The sequence below is a fragment of the Quercus robur genome, chromosome 4, assembly GCF_932294415.1.
Source record: "Quercus robur chromosome 4, dhQueRobu3.1, whole genome shotgun sequence".
Lineage (NCBI taxonomy): Eukaryota > Viridiplantae > Streptophyta > Magnoliopsida > Fagales > Fagaceae > Quercus > Quercus robur.
This window is the reverse complement of record NC_065537.1, coordinates 75,200,446-75,217,210: the sequence shown is the minus strand read 5'-3', so window position 1 is coordinate 75,217,210 and position 16,765 is coordinate 75,200,446. Positions and strand designations below refer to the sequence as shown.

The window sequence follows — 16,765 nt, the reverse complement described above, 5'->3', positions numbered from 1 at the left end:
TAAGTATTTCTAAAACTCTCATGACAAATTTTACTCTAGGTACTGCCAAAACATAAAACTCAATGGATGAAAAAAAATTTCTCCTTTTTTCAGACCACATATTATGGTTAATTAATGGCAAAACAATACTCCTACCATAATAAATGAGTTTGCAAAATGGTTATCATGTTTATTAAAACAAAATAAAGACAGCTTGTGTAACACCCGAACCTAATTTCATAATTAATTTTATGGTTTATATGCATGTCATTATCTTAATTACTTTTAAGTGCATGAAGTTTTGATATTGTGATATTATAGAACATATATGCTATTTTAATATGATGGATATAGCTTTATAAAGGTAAGGATATATATATATGCAAAGTGATATTATTTTTGTATAAAAGTGTGAGTGTGAATGTAAGAAATTATTTTTGTAGAAAGGTGTGAGTGTGAATGCAAGAAAATTGGAAAAGTGGGTGGTGAGATTTTTCCTAAGCTCCACACGTATTCCACCCAAAGTCCCCATCTTTTATCCCCTTTTTGCTGCCCAAAAAATCTTCCCCTTATCTCATTTTCTTGGCTGCACCAGACAGAAAGTCCAGCCCTCTTTCCCTACTCTTTTCCTTGTTCTTTGTTTCTCTCTTCTCCCCTTCTTACATGGCAGCCCTCCCTCTCTCACCAAAACAAAATATTCCTCTCTAAAGAAGAAATTAAAGGGTTAACACTAAAATTTCAACTTCAAATTGTTGGGGGTAAGTAATCAAAACTTCATTTGTTTATTTCTACTTTTTTAACCTCTATCCTGATTTTATAGGCTGAATTATGAGTCTGTTTTAGTGATTTGAAGGTTTGATGATATTATGGTTTATTGAATATTTAATAACATATTTTAGTATGTTTATTATAGGTATAAAAATACCCAAATGAAATTAAGGCCTATTGCTATTTGTTGATAATTTTGTAAGAATATGTACTGAAGCTGTCTCTGTGACAGATTTGATGTTTACAACAAGAAAAATATGTATTAAATCATATTCTGTGAATTAGGATGCTAGGAGTAGTTTTTATGAATTCTAAGACACACATGGTTGTTATGGAAGTGGTCTCACAGAATTTGAATGAACATAAAAATAATGGTTTAATTTTTAAGTTGCAAGAAATTCTGTCAGTACATATTTGAGTATTCTGTTTTGTGTGATTTTTAGTAAATCATGGGTTTATTCTTTGACTCCGAAATTTTTACGGTACATACTGGACATACAGGGGAGTGGTTCTGTAAAATTTCATGACAATTGGATGTGCGTGAACAGCCCATTTGTATTTTACAAATGGGACATATGCTGTTGGAATAGAACATTGAACAGTAAAGGACATGCCTAATTTTGAGGATTTAATTCTAAAGCTAGGGTGAATGTTTTGAGCTATAATTTAATATGCTTATATTTTGTTATGTCTCGATCATAAATTAATTTTTGTGTAACTTTTTTTGAGGTTTAGTACTCAAAGGAGGGGTTCTAAACCATGCGAAGATTGTATTTATGAAGCTGTTTTGTCCAACGTGTTGTATGTTACCATATGAATGTATATAGTTACATGACCATGCTTAAAGGATTTTATATTTATGCATGCATTATTGCCCTAACCTCAAAGTACCTTTTGGAAATAAAGTTGGCTCTTCTAGAGATATGGGATTAATATAAGAATGTTGGTTTCTCTAGGATTTTGTACCTATTGTTTGATGAATGTATTTTTGTTTGTGGGAACCTCATTGAGGTGGGATTAGAATTTCTTTGATTTCAAGAGATAAGCTTTGAGATGAATGTGTAAGTTTATTCTAAGGTATAAGTGATAGTAATAAGTTTTGATATTTGGTTTAGGTGTTACCAGTATCCAAGTCTAAGCTCCTTCAACTGTAGGCCCTTGGTTCCTCTGCTTTCAGGTAAGGGATAAGTTATATGGGTATTTGGTAAATCATGAGGTTATTTTAAAGTATACTATGCATTAAAAGGATTTTGATTAGAGATATGATATATAATCATTATTCTAACAAAGATATGTTCGTGAACTTTCGAAAACTTATGTATATGATTTAAGCATATTGACGCTATTACTGATTCCACGAACATGATGTTTAAAGAAAAGAATGGAAATGCTATTATTATGAAATGTTATGCAAAATAAGAAATTTCAGTATGATGTAAAGTATGAAATGTTTTTGGGTTATGTCCTCTGGTGATCTGAACTCGGCCAATAAGAGTTAATTACTGGTTTTCCATGGAAAAATGTTATTTGTTTGGCCATTTAAAGTAGAAGAAATGGGGTTGCCTGTAACTCTAGACCATTTAAAGTAGAGGAAATGGGGTTGCCCGTAACTTTAATCTGAACAAGGCCTTCTCCCCAATGTGTATGGACAGTGAGGAGGAATAAAACCTTGAGGAGATGTGCCATCAAGCCTCTCAAAGAGGACAATATCATGCACACGAGGTCACCCAAATGTGATGAGACCTTCTTTGTACAGATTTATCAGATATGGACTAACCAATATGTTATAAACAGCTATATTATTTTATTGATCATGAGAGAATGATTATGTTTAAATGCATGATGAAAAGTTAAAAGCTCTGATGAAAAGAAGAAGTTTCTGATGAAAAGAAGAAGTTTCTGATGAAAAGGAAAGCTGTTCTTTAAAGATAAGAGTTTCTGAAGTTCTTTTGTGTTATAAAAATAAAGTTTCTGATGAAAGTACAAGTTTATGTTTAAAAATTATCAAATATCTATTTTTATGAAACGTTAAGTTTTATGACCATGAAAGTTATAATATTTTATGAGAAGAAGTTTATAAAGGAAAGTTTTCTTATTATTCAAGATGTTTCTAGTTAATACAAAGTTGTTGATTATTTGATTTAAGTTAAAATAATTATTTTGTAATGAGAATATATATATATATATATATATATGGCGACTTTGTAGGAAATGAAAGAAGTTTAGGAAGAAAGGTTTGGGTAATATTAACCTGATAAGAAAAAAGAGAACAATTATTTTCCTATGAAAAGCGTATAAGTTATTATTATGAATAGTATAAAATACTATACATGAAAAGTTGTTCTCCTATTCGAATATTCATAGAATGAAATGATCTGGTTTACATGCATCCTTATTAAATTCTCATATATCTTACCTTTACTGAGCTGTATAGCTCACCCCTTCCACTCTTTCAGTTAGCAGGTTTTATTTTGGAGCAGAGGGAGCCTTAGTCGAGTTTGGAAAGAGCTGGTTTTAGTTTGATATGCATAGATCCTAAATTAGCAATTTGATGTTTAGCTTTGTAGTATTGTGTATTTTAGGATCTAAAGAAAGTTGTGTACCTTAAAGTATTAAGAGACGTATTATGTGAAAGTGTGGAAATTAAATGATTGGTGAATTATATTATATTTTGAGTACAGTGTAGATGCTCTGACTATCAAGTGAAAAATTATATCAAGAAGTAAGGAAACAAGAATGAAAAGAAAAAGGGAAGCTTTTGTAAAAGTTTTGTAAAAGTTAAGTTGGTTCTTGTTAATATCAGGTTTAAGCTTGATATTAGTATGCCGGTCATGGTCACAAATTCAGGTATCGGGTTTGGGGCGTGACTGCTTGGATTTACAATTTAATCTTGAGCATTTTGTGAATGGTGGAGGCCTGAAAGTACATAGTGCAAAGAGAAAGATGAGAGGAAGAAGATGATGATATGGAAGAGAACGGAGAGTTAATTTTGTGGGTTTTTTTTTTTTTTTTTTTTCCCTTTAATAAGAAAAGTTAATGCCTAAATACTAATTTCTATGGAGTAATAATGATATTATTATAAGTGTTTTTTGACCTTTAGATTTAATAGTAATCAATGGTCTAAAAAAATTGTAACTTGAACCCATCTCTCTCTCTCTCTCTATATATATATATATAATGCCAAGTGATTATTTTCTTTATTCAACAAGTGGCTATTTCATAAATTATTAAATTATTTTTTGTTTGCCTACAATTCTAGTATTACCTAAAGTTCCAAGAAACTTTCCACTCCTCCAATTGAAACTCTATTTATCTTATTATTTGTTAGGGTGCTTTAATTAGGTGAACTATATTATTTAAGTTTCAAGATATTTAAAATTGTAATCCTACCAAAATTTATTACAAAAAATTTCAAGACATATAGTATAAAATTTAATATATATTTTTAATTATTTTAATAATCTATTATAAATTTTATTTTTATATAATAAAACTTGCACAATTCATATTGTCCCTAAGTCAAATTGCTCTCTATGTGTGTGTGTGTGCGCGCTATTGTTAATTTAGAGTTTTGACTATCTCACTTATGATAATTTTAGTAATATTTGTAATTTTTCAACTATAATTTTTAATTAATTTGCACAGGAATATACTAGTGTAATTCAAAAGTGGATCTAAGAGATTAGCCATTAATATCTAATTCTTATGATACTCTCTGTCTCTCTTAATTTAATTTTATTATCATAATTTTTTAAGATAATATATTTTTAAGAATCTTATGACTAAATCCTCAAGTGAACATTAGTAGGAAGAATATCTTAAATAAGAAGAGTTTTTAAACTTGGTCTTTTCATTAGGAAGAATAGTTTAATGAGAGAACAGGAGACGTGTTGGGGGGGGGGGGGGGGGGGGGGGGGGGGGGGGTGGGTGGGGGTTGGGGGGTGGTTATAGAATTTTTGTTGATTTTGTGCTAAAAACTTATGAAAGCGAGTTTTTGTGAGACTTTCATTTTTTTTTTTTTTTTTTTTGCTTAATTATTTTTAAAGTATGTTACAACTTAATTCAAACCAATAAATTTGGTTTAGTCCAAGAGTCTTGTAGGTTAACCAGCACCTCTAGATATTTCTTAAATCTCCCCTATTGTAACTTTTGAATTATCCAACCAAAAAAAAAAAAAAAAACCCAAAAATTTAGTGGTGTTCTTAGTACACTCACCTACGCTTCAAAACATGCTTCATATAAACATGGTATGCTCCTTTTCCTCTAATTCAAGCACCTTGTCTAGTGCTACCTCTTCTGGTGGGCAAAAAGTGTTTTGTCTTTAGTTTTTGTTTGTGTGTATATGGGCTTAGTAGGTTACACACAGTTATCCATTGGTATTGAGCTAGAAAAAAAAAAAAAAAACTCTCATAGAATCCAAACCCCAATGAACTTAAAAGAGCTCTTTTACCGTCAGTGTCTAATACAAAAAGCCCAGGGGCGATAATTTTATTTTACTTCCTGATAGTTTTTACCAACTCTATTTATCATTGGGTTGCAACATAACAAATGCGGAACTGCAACTCAAGACAGAATTGACATAAGGAGCATTTTATCTGCAAAACTCTTTCACCAAAGTCAATTATGGTCGGCCACACTGAATGATCAAATTGTCTCGACACACTAAGATGTTGAGTGGTGCATCGTGCTCCATGTAGCCCAGACCAAGCAAAATATAGCTAAATAGACTTTAGTTTCTAGCACACAGAAAATCAAAGAAAAAAAAAAGGCCATGAAATGTGTTTTGCAAAAAAATGTATTATGTTGAGAAGCAAGATTTGGTATAATGGTGAGAACTTAGCTTAGGCCAAGGCTCCATTATGTGCAAATCTGGTGGAACAGTAAATGTAGTTAAAGGAGGTGATCCAACCGCACATTCAAGTACGACTACCTTGTTACAACTTTACTCCAGTCACTACCCCTGCCTCCAACTATTTCAGTGATTGTTTTGTTTCCCCAGTCTCTAGTGTCCTAAACGACGAACTTAAAACAGAAACATGGAGTCATGGTATTCATAAAACCTTAATTTTGATCCCAGTTTGCATATAATTTTCCCAATTGTAGTTGTCATAAGAAGAGAGACTAAGTATGTCCCTTTTCTAGAAGATGAGGAAGTGTATAAGACAATCTGTTCCTTACCAGTGGGAAGAAGCTCTCAAGTGGGGTAAGGAGATGTTGAAGGACAAGTGTCTGATAGTTAGAGTGGGGAAAATTGCTATAGTTGCTACCGTCTAGTGTTTACCACTTGTGGAGGCAAGAGGTATAACTTTATATTTTGAGGTTTGAATCGAATTGAGAAACAGCTGGTGAAGACAATTATAGCTGAAATTGATTGGAGAGGAGGTGCATACATATGCATTCCTAAGAAGTATTCTGCCAATGATAGACTAGTTGGGTAAGAGTCGTCTTACCCAACCCTCCCATACCAAGTATGGGAATCACAGAGAGTTGAGCATCACTTGATTCACCACTCAGCAACAACTTGACAATCGCCTTTTTATCTTCATCCCTGCCATAAACATCACCTTCATTCACCAGACATGTAGTGGGCACCCTTGATCTTTTTGTTCTAGTCCTCCCTTCAGCACAGTCTCTCAATTCCAGATCATTCTTCTGTGTCACAATTTCTTGCAACCTTGTATTGATTTCATTAATCTTGGACCGCATATTGGCATCAAACATGATAGAACTTGGATTCAAACCCACACAACAAGCAGGGATGAACTTTCGTACCTTACTTGTGCTCGGTTCTTCTGCATTCAACTTACGTCGCAAAGCTTCAGTAGCAAACTCGTCCAAGATGTCGTCCACATCATCCAGCCAGCTCTTCACGAACTTGCTTGTCATCTGCTTATCCTCTGCATCATCCAGAACTGCACGGATTTTCGGCAACGTTGTCTTCCACTTCTTGAGGTCAGCATGAACTTGCTCTTGCTGAAAGATCTTCAACAAATCAGAGGAGCTTAAATTGTCAAACAGCACCTCAAAGAAAGCTGATAGAGCAGCCTCTCCAATTACTGACATGATTCCCTCGTGGGAGAGAAGGAAATTTGGGAATTGAAATGAAGCAACCAAAGTGACAGTCCTGATCAGAAAATTGGGTTCGGAGTGAAGACTGAGAGAGGTTTACTTTGTTCTGTGAAAGTTGAAGAAATCTGCAGTGATAGACTTTTTCACAGAAGAATTGGAGGAGGAAAATAAAGATAAGGAGTAGAGAAAAAAGACAAGAAAAAAGGGAAAGAAAAGAAGACACAGAGAGAGAGAGAGAGGAGGTTTTGGTGGGATTTATATTAAAAAACAATTACAATTATATTGGGTCACAACAAATTGTTTAAAAAAAAATTCACAATAGCTGTGAAAGTGAAAAGAAAATTAAATTAATTAATAAAATATTAAACTAGAATTAAAAATAAAGTCTCTTAAAGAAAATTTGTGATATTTTATTGTCCGTACTTAGAGTTTTTAAATTAGTGCTATTTTTTTTAGAAACAAAAAAAAAGTGCAATTTTTTTAGGGAGAAAAAAAAAGTGCAATTTTTTTTTTTGAGAAAGAAAAAAAAATACTTTCACAATAATTTCATAATAAATTTTACGTAGCAAGTTGTTATTAGTTATCATTTGGACTTACCACTGACATTAATTTTTTTTATCTACCATTACATTAACAACTTGTCATATAGATTTTTTTTTTCAAAAGAAAAAAAAAAAACAGTACATAGATTTTTCGTGACATTTTTGTAATAATATTGTATCCATAGATTTTTTATCTACCATTAATATTGTAATGTTTTATATAAGATAATTTTGAAAAATTTTGTATATATATTATATCATAATTGTTATAGAATTTTGTTAGTAATGAATTTATCGTAAAAAGCACCAAAAATAAAAAAACCTATAGGGGTTTCAGTGGCTTCATAATGGTGGGAGGCTAGCATGATGATGGTGGTGGCCCCTTAAACTCATCTCTTTCTCTCACTTACGAACGTTTTGTCAGTCTCAAATCTTTTATTTTGGTAATAGTGAAACAATGCGCTTCTGTAGGGACACGATTTGCGTTAAACCGCAGTTGAGTTGGGTTCGCACGTAAATGGGCCCATACAATATCATTTGTAGAGAGTGGGATCGAGAAGCTAAGTCATGTTTACCCGGCTGTGGATTTTGTTAAGATATTTATGCATGGTTCCAGTATATTTGCCTCTGAAGCCATTTTTCCTTTCCGTGGGACTGGAGGAGCCCCCCTTTAGGTTACATATTTTTTCTTTTATACTCGCATGCGTTCAATTTCCTTCGTCCACGTGTAGGGTCGACCCTTTCAAGACTGATCCTTGTCCCATCAGTTTTAGACCCGAGTTGTTGGGGAGTGGTTGAGTAGGCTAAAGAAACACGACTCTGTGAGAGGCAAAGCTCTGTCTAGGGCAGGTAGTATGGGCAGCCTTTTCTAGATATTTTAGATTTCTTACAAGATTATCCCTATGCCACTTTTGCCCCTTTCCTTAGTGTAGTTCTGGGCCAGCCGAGGGCTGTACCCTCCTCGGCGGCTTCTCTGGCCCATTGATGCTTTGCGTTATTGGGCTTAGACTACTATCTTCTTTGGCTTGGGCCTTAAGTCTTCCTGTGAACAGGTGGATCTGGCCCATCTATTGTCGGGCCCCACAGCTTCATTTAATAATTCACAATATTTTTGTGTCTCTTTATCTCTCTCTAGTACCTTATCTAGTTAGTTATATTAGTCCTTAATTATTATTATTTTTTATTTTATTTTTAATACTAAAACAATGGGTATGCTAAAATACATGAAAAAGAAAGAAATTTATGGTGTAAGCTCGGTTAATTAACAAGAGATTAATAAGATAACAGTAAAAATAAATTAATGTGATCTTTTGAGTAGCAATAAAAAAAATAATAATGAAAAAAGGTAGAACTTTTCATACACAATAACTATAAAGTCTATAATTTACTTTTATAAAAATATTGTGAACATACATTCACTACAAAGTTTTTTCAACATTTTTTTTTATTATCTAAAGTTACTAAAAAATGTTAATAAAACCCCAAAGTCTCTACGGTTGTTAGTGGTGAAAATTAGAACCATGGAACAACTTATATAAAGCGACAGCTTACAGAACAACAAATCAAAGTTTTATAGATAGCTCTCACGGTTTCTCATTTTCTCTCTTGTAGCTCAAATCTCTCTCACAAAAGACTTAGAAATTTCAAAGCCAATTTCATAGCTCTCAAATCATGGAAATTTCAAAACTCTAGGTCATGGCAATCGCATAGCTCTTGGTCTCAACGCGGTGGCTCTGTCTCATCGTCACTCACAAAGTCGAACTCGAAGTCTTCCGTCAACTCCTCTGCTCTTCCCCTGCCTCATCTAATCTCCCCCAGTTTTCTAGGGTTTCAAGCTCATGGACAGGAGTGTCATGCTTTGATTCATTTGCTATACGCCTGTAATGCACTTAGCTAACCTATTTTTCTATTAACAATGCCACATTTTCAAAAAAACCCAAAACCTTACCCTTCCATGTTCTACTGCCCTTTGTGCAGTAAAATTCAAGGACTAAACCTATTGGAGGCCAGCTTAATAACCTGCATCATTTGAAACACCTGTAAGTGATTATGTCTTGTTATATTTATCTCTTATTGAAGTTGTACCAGCATTGTTTATATAACTCTTTATTCTGGTTTCTTCTTTAGGAATGTCAGTTACAATAACATTCAGGGTGAAATTCCATATAGCTTACCTCCCAATGCCACAAATATGTAGGATGTCTGTTTTGTAAATTGTGAGTCTTGTATGCTTAATTTTTTTTCTTTCAAGTTTTTGGTGATTATTCTACTTTTTCGTGAATGCAGAAATATGGCATACAACTATTTGAGACAAAATATTCCCCACTCTCTACCAGCCATGAAATGTCTCTAACATTAGTGAGTTACTTCTCCCCTTAAGTGACTATTTACTAAATTGCTTTTGCTTTTTGTTTATTCAATCAGAATCTCTTAATTCTTTTCTTGTAGGAATCTAAACCACAATTAGTTATCTGGACCAATTGACAATGTCTTTACTGGCTTACAGAATCCCAGAGAGATGTACGTGTTCTTCACCCGATCCTTATATTTCCTTTTCCCTAGCGTTTGAAGTGAAAAGAAAATAATGCAAAGTACAATATTCCATGAAATACAAAGAGGATGTTGTTGATGCTAGTAGAACCTTGAGAAGGTGTGAAGTTGGTGATGATCTTGATGAAGGTATGTAGCAAATTATGCAGCAAACAAGAACTCTCCAAATACCTTTTAGTGTACAAGGATTGGCTATTGTAAATACTTTTTAAATGTACTATTCAAAACAGGTTTTGTGTAGCAAGTAGTGATTTATGTTTCAAATTTAAAAATGTAAAGGGCAATAGACAGAGTAGTTGAGTTATGTTGATTTGTACAATTTGTTTTATTGTGTTAAAAGAGTAGTTGATTGGCTGTTGTAATTCAATTTGGAATTGAACAATTGTGTTTATGTTTATGTTTTGAGTCAGGTTATTAAATTTTGATCAATGTGAAAGAGTGCATTCAAAATTTTATTTATTAAAGAAAATACTTACTTCAACGTTTACGAATTGTTGAAATTTATCTCGAGGTACCTTTTACCAATAGTTGAGTGCATGGGGAAAAAAGTAAGAAGCATTCTTTTATAATAATACTTCGACGTTTATTAACCGTTAATAAAAGTGTAACATTTTTTTCAACGGTTGCACAGGCAATAGAAAAAAGTTCTCAACATAGTTATTAATGGCGGTTCTCGATGGTCATTTAAACCGTTGAAAATGCTATTTTCAACAATTTTTAGTACTTTTTTCAATGGTTTCAACCATTTGAAACCATTGAAAAGAACCAAATTTCTCGTAGTGATTTCTCTTTATTAAATAATCGAAAAGTTAGTGGAGGGTAAGAACTTAATAATAGAAAAGTTAGTGGAGGGTAAGAACTTACCTGGATATTCAATGGTAAAAGACTCTAGACAATAATGGACAAGTTTGGTGTAGGTAATGTGCAAAATGTTCCATGCACCTTCATATCAAATTGAAGCCGTGACTCATGAGTCAAGTCATGAGTCAACAAATAACTTTCACAAAGGTGAGGTTCCATTCTATTATTTCCATACAAACTTGGAAAGGACTTTTGCAATATAAAGTTGTCCTTATCTTTGTTGCTTTCTCACTTGAACATCAATGAAAAATACAACTTGTCGTCCCAACCTCCAATATGTTCAATTAAGTACAGTCATACCGCATAATAAAAATTTATCAATTTCTTCTATTCATCTACCCCAAGTCAAAAATGTCAGGAAACAGTAGCTCAAATTTAGTACACCGAGTGATTGTTATTCTTTTATTTATTTATTATGATTATTAAATATAAATCAATAAGAAAGAGAGCTTGATGGGCCTAGTCACTATTCTTTTTCAGTCCTAAAAACTATCTGCCATACAAAATCAGCCCATTTGACTTATAAAAGTAGCCCATGACAAGAATGTGAGCAATGAAATTTTACATTCTGATGTAAAAAAAAAAAAGAAAAAAAAAACCTTCAGCATGAGCTTTACATCTTCAATAATTGGCTGTAAGGCTCAATTGATATCTGATGAGTTCTTATGTATAGAGTCTGTAGAGCGTAGACCGACCTGGAAAATAGTTATATGCGTGAGAAATTTTAGCTCAATGGCTAAAAACATCTTGAACTAGCGGTGCATGAGATTTCTTCTAAAGGAGTAAGTTTAAGTTTGACTATTCACTCTTTCTATGGTTGTTGCACCTAAAATTGTTCCATCAAAGTGACACCCCTGATCAGAAAATTGAGTTCAGAGTGAAGACTGACAGAAGTTTACTTTGTTCTATGAAAGTTGAAGAGATGCAATTGTTTGGTCTTGTAGTGAGAGACTTTTTCACAGAAGAATTGGAAAAGGAAAATAAAAAATAAAAAAATAATGAAAAAAAAGGAAAAGAGAAGATATTTGATAAGATTGGGAAGAAACAGGTGGATGAGAAAAAAGACAAGAAAAAAATTGGAAAGAAAAGAAGACCAAAAAGAGAGAGGAGGTTTTGGTGGGATTTAATTTAAAAAAAAAATTACAATTATATTAGGTCACAACAAATTAGAAAAAAAAATTCATGAGGTGCGAACGTCATAAGAAAATTAAATAAATTAATAAAATATTAAACTAGACTACCCACAACTAAAAACAAAGACTCTTCTAAAAATATTATGATATTTTATTGTGTTTTTGGACTTATTAAATTAATGCTTTTTTCTTTAAAAACAAAAAAGATCGTGCAATTGACACAATGCTTTCACAATAAAGTTTACATAGCAAGTTGGGAGATTCTGGCATTTTACCCTTAATTTTTAAAAAAATTGGCAATATGCCCCTGTTTGCAAACTATACAGGGGCGTGCCCCTGTTTCGATGCTCGATTACCCTAAAATAGAGTTCAATTAAATACTCGATTCATAGAAAATCGAGTTATGCCTGATCAAACTTAAAATAAATTAAAAAAAAAATTTTTGCATGGACCTCGACTTTCAAGAAATCGAGTTCCATGCAAAAAAAATTTTATAAGTGTGATCGTCCCATATTCAGGGAGCCCTATAGTGGCGTTTTTAATCCCTATAGTGACGTTTTAAAGCCCTATAGCGGCGTTTTCATGCAAATTTTTTTAGTGTGATTGCCCCATATTCAGAGAGCCCTATAGTGGCGTTTTCAAGCCCTATAGTGACGTTTTAAACCCTATTGCGGCGTTTTCATGCAAAAATTTTTTTATCAACACCGTACCAGTTTCAGGGAGCCCTATAGTGGCGTTTTTTAAGCCCTATAGTGACGTTTTAAAGCCCTATAGCAGCGTTTTGGAACTCGACTTCCCTAAAATCGAGGTTTATGCTCTTTTTTTTTTTTTTTCTTTTTTTTAGTTTTATTGGGCATAACTCGATTTTCTACTAATCGAGTATTTCTTTGAAACTCGATTTTAAGGTAATCGAGTATCGAAACAGGGGCATATCCCTATATAGTTTCGAAATAGGGACATATTGCTAAATTTTTTAAAAATTAAGGGCAAAAGGCTAGAATTCCCGAGCAAGTTGTTATTATGTTTTTTTGGACTTACTACTGACATCACTTATTTTTTATCTACCGTTAACAACTTATCACATAATTTAAAAATTAAAAAAAAAAACAAAAAAAAAAACAATTACATAGATTTTATCGTGACTAGTTTTGTAAAAATATTGTGCCCATAACTTGCATTATGGGCAAAAAAATATTTGAAAATAATCATTACCTTAAGAGAAGTACTACATCCACAACAATTTCACATCAAATTATAGTGGTAAGTTATTGGTTCTAATTTGAATTCACCATTTAAATTACCTTTTTGCCCACCCATAACAACCAAAAATAACTAGTTGATCAGAATTTGTTACGAAAATGTTGTGAAAATATTGTGTACAAAAAGAAAAGAAAAGGTAAATATCAATAATTGTCAATTTAGGGAGCGCCAAAATGGACCTATTCTATGAACATAAGAAATGTGGTTTTAAGAAAAGATTATGAGAATTGGATAGACATATGTGTACTTCTGTTAAACTACTTTTTATTTACTTAGTTTGAGATGAAGAATCTTGATATGTTGGGATTATGAGCATAGTATAGATACATATGTAGGCTTTTACATTGCTTTTATTATGCTTAAGCATTGCTGAAGATGGCATATTTGAAATGCTGGAGCTATTTTAAATTATTGAGTTTGTTTTCGTAGATACTAATGAGTTTTCACTTGTTACTTACAAAAGCTTCTATTCTGACTACTATGATTGTTTTTCTGTTGTGTACATGAGCTGTCGTATCTCAATTTATTGACATCTTGATATTAAAATTAGATTTCAAATCAAAGTGGTTGTCTTATAGGAAGTTAAGCTTTTATTTGAGAGGTTAGACTAATTTAGGCCTTAATTTGATTCTCTCTTTCTGATATTATTTTGCCCATTATGTTTTGTCACTTTTGTGCATTAATATGAAGTTAATAATCTGGTTTTATGTACTAGACTTAATGTCAAGTATCTTGGGGGCAGTGGCTGTATGTGGTATAATCTTTGTGTGAGTGAAAATGCAGGTACTTCGGAGGCTATTAGGATGTGTATCTCAGTTGATCAAGTTGTTGTTGTAGTAAATTCTTCTTGAAGCGAACTTGCCATGTTTTTTAATGATACGGTTTTCTTAATCCCTTATAATAGCTTGGAAGAGTAAGCTCCCTTCAGCTTGGTAGGGCTCATAATGACTTCCTAATTGGGCTAGCCCAGGCCCCATATGCAGCACAATTTATAACATTTGATATTGTAATGCACTATCCTTCGCTTGAAAATGTGCTTCATATGCACATGGATGTGGATGCTCCTTTTCCAGTAATTCGAGTACCTTGCCTAATGGTACCTCTTTTCGGATGATAGTATTTCTTCCTTCTTCAATGTAGTGGACAAAAATGGTTTGTCTTAGTTTTTGTTTGTGAGTATGGGGTTAGATTATACTATGGTATATATTGAGCGGTGCATGGTGCCCCATGTATCAGCATACATACCAGACTATAGCATAAACTTCAACTTCTGGCTTCTGGCACACAAACTGAAACGTGCAAAAGGAACCATCAATGCAGGTCTCTTTGATGCATTCTCCTTACTTTGGTTTGAATATATCTACATTAATTACATTTAGCCCCCATTTAGATTAAATTACAAGCTACGTTCTCCACTCCAACCTGACACACTGACCAAGTTCTCTTCTAGCACCAAACTTCTGAAATCATCTGAAGCCAAGTCTATCCAAAATCTGCAATGAGCACTCTAAGTCAAAGCTAAGATCCTTTACCTTCTGACTGGATTTTATGGGACCCAGAAGGCCTTTTGAGCTTGGAGACCTTTCATAGAAACCACTAGTCTTGCCAATCCAACCACCTCTTGGCACTTCAGTAGTGATAGAGGATATGAGAAACAGTTTATTCTTATATGGTGAATAGCTTTCAGTTGCATTCATGTAAGTTGGAACAACAGGCGAGCTTGACAAAGAATTATGGTCTCCCAATGAGCATTGCCTTTTCTATGATGAATCGATCCTCTGGGAACAAATGTTGGAGAATCCAATCCTTACAACTTACTCTGTCCCTTAACATTTCTTAGCTTAAGTTGCTTTCTTCTATTGTCATCTTTTTGTCTTAGATTTGAAGTCAAAGCCGAGCAAAGAAGGCAACAAAGGAAGAGTAAGGGATGGACCTGTAGAGAGAAAGGAGAGGGAGGAGAGAGTTGAAGAGAGAGGCAAGAGGTGGGTATTGGTGAAAGAGGAAGCGGCCGTATTGGAGGGAGTTGAAGAAAGGGAGAGTGTAGGCTATGGTGGAGATCAAGCGATCTGTGGCTGGTGTTGGGTTGTAGGACATGCGAGTTATAGTGAGTTTTCGTGGGTGTGGTGGGGTGTATGTGGGTTTGATGATACGAAGGGAAAGGAGTGAGGGGGGGTTTCAGGTTGAAGGTGGTGGTGGTGGTGGGTAAGATGTGGAGGAAAGGGATGGAAGCCATCTTTTTAAGGTTTGAGAGAAAGAGAGAGAGAGAGAGTGAAAGAGGGAAATGGGGTTTTCAGTTTTCTAGTTTTGATGGTTAATTGTTACTAGTCACTAAATGCATGGGATAGTTTTAGAAAAATTATGTATAATAATAAGCATCTCTTTGCAGTGGATCACTTCTTCTTTTTTGAGAAGATGCAGTGGATCACTTTAAATTTGATATGCTTCACCTAATACCTGCAAACATAAAAAATAATGAATGAACTTGGACTTCAAAAAAAAAGACTCTTTGTGAGGTTTTAATATTGGCAACAAAGTTCCATGGGAAGAAGCACTGAGAAGGGAAAAAAAAACACGACTTTGTTACTCTGATTCATTTAAAAATGAGGTATGTGCCTGGGAAAATTAAGGAAGGGAGATCATGTTTTGCTCCCAATAATAATTACACATATTAGGCAGTAAACTTCAAGCAACAGATGACAGAGCAAAACACTTTGCATCAAGCATATGAACTTTTAATTCTACTTTAAATAACATCTAAAAAGCAATTTTTGGAGTTCCATTCAAGCAAATTTATCATAATTTACACCAACAGCCATTCATCATATATTTTTGAAGGGTGATTGTTCTGTTATGATCAATTTGGTCCCACTTATCATAATAGCCTAGTCAAGCTATTTGCAAGGCACCTTAACTAACAGTTCATAAGCACTATTCACCACGTTATAAGCTCATGAATGTTAAACACAATTTATACATTATAAAAGAAATGAAACTCACCAGTATTTTACTTTCCACACTGAAAATCACATCTGCATCAGCCACTGCAATTGGCTTTAAATGCTCCAATAGCCTTGATAAGCCCTGGACATCATTCCAAATTTAGTACAAATGGCTAATTACTTACAAAAAGGGTAGAACAATTTAATTAATTCATATAGGTACATTAAAAAATAAATAAATAAAAACAAAAGAGCATGGCCATTATGATTGATAGCTCAATTGAACGTGCACCAGTTAAACAGAGTGAAAGTCCCTGCATACAAATTCAAGCATAACTTCAGTGTTATTTGTTGCTAATAACCCACAGCCTCCTATTCTTCTTTTTTTTTTTTTTTTTTTATCTCTCTCTCTAGCCTAAGGTTTATACTGGCACCTGATAATTAGGAAAGGAAAATAAAAAGGTATAGAAAACATGAAGCATTTTAAAATATAAAGAATCTCACCAATCTCAAAGCAATGTCCTAAAACTTCCAATCTAATGCAAGCCTATCAAATAAAAATTTCGGATATCCTATAATACGATTTTTATCTCGTCTTCAAAATTTATCCATTAACCTTGACTAATTTCGTAACTTCAAGTTCAAACCTAAAAATACGCAATTC

At 33.3% G+C, this 16,765-nt stretch overlaps 1 protein-coding gene, 2 long non-coding RNA genes and 1 pseudogene across 8 annotated transcripts in view; 2 read left to right on the top strand and 2 right to left on the bottom strand.

Annotated features, from left to right (window-relative positions):
- Nucleotides 1–16,765, bottom strand: part of LOC126724230 (putative disease resistance RPP13-like protein 1) — a 134,388-nt gene that overhangs the window by 87,371 nt on the left and 30,252 nt on the right. The window lies entirely within an intron of this gene.
- LOC126724237 (protein IQ-DOMAIN 11-like) overlaps nucleotides 1–16,765 on the bottom strand; it is a 53,944-nt pseudogene that overhangs the window by 11,960 nt on the left and 25,219 nt on the right.
- Nucleotides 375–3,427, top strand: LOC126724257 (uncharacterized). The gene is made up of 3 exons (XR_007654841.1): nucleotides 375–737; nucleotides 1,863–1,924; nucleotides 3,204–3,427. It is a non-coding gene; the product is annotated as an uncharacterized LOC126724257 (long non-coding RNA).
- Nucleotides 8,913–10,275, top strand: LOC126724259 (uncharacterized). Its single transcript, XR_007654842.1, has 3 exons — nucleotides 8,913–9,397; nucleotides 9,645–9,716; nucleotides 9,807–10,275. It is a non-coding gene; the product is annotated as an uncharacterized LOC126724259 (long non-coding RNA).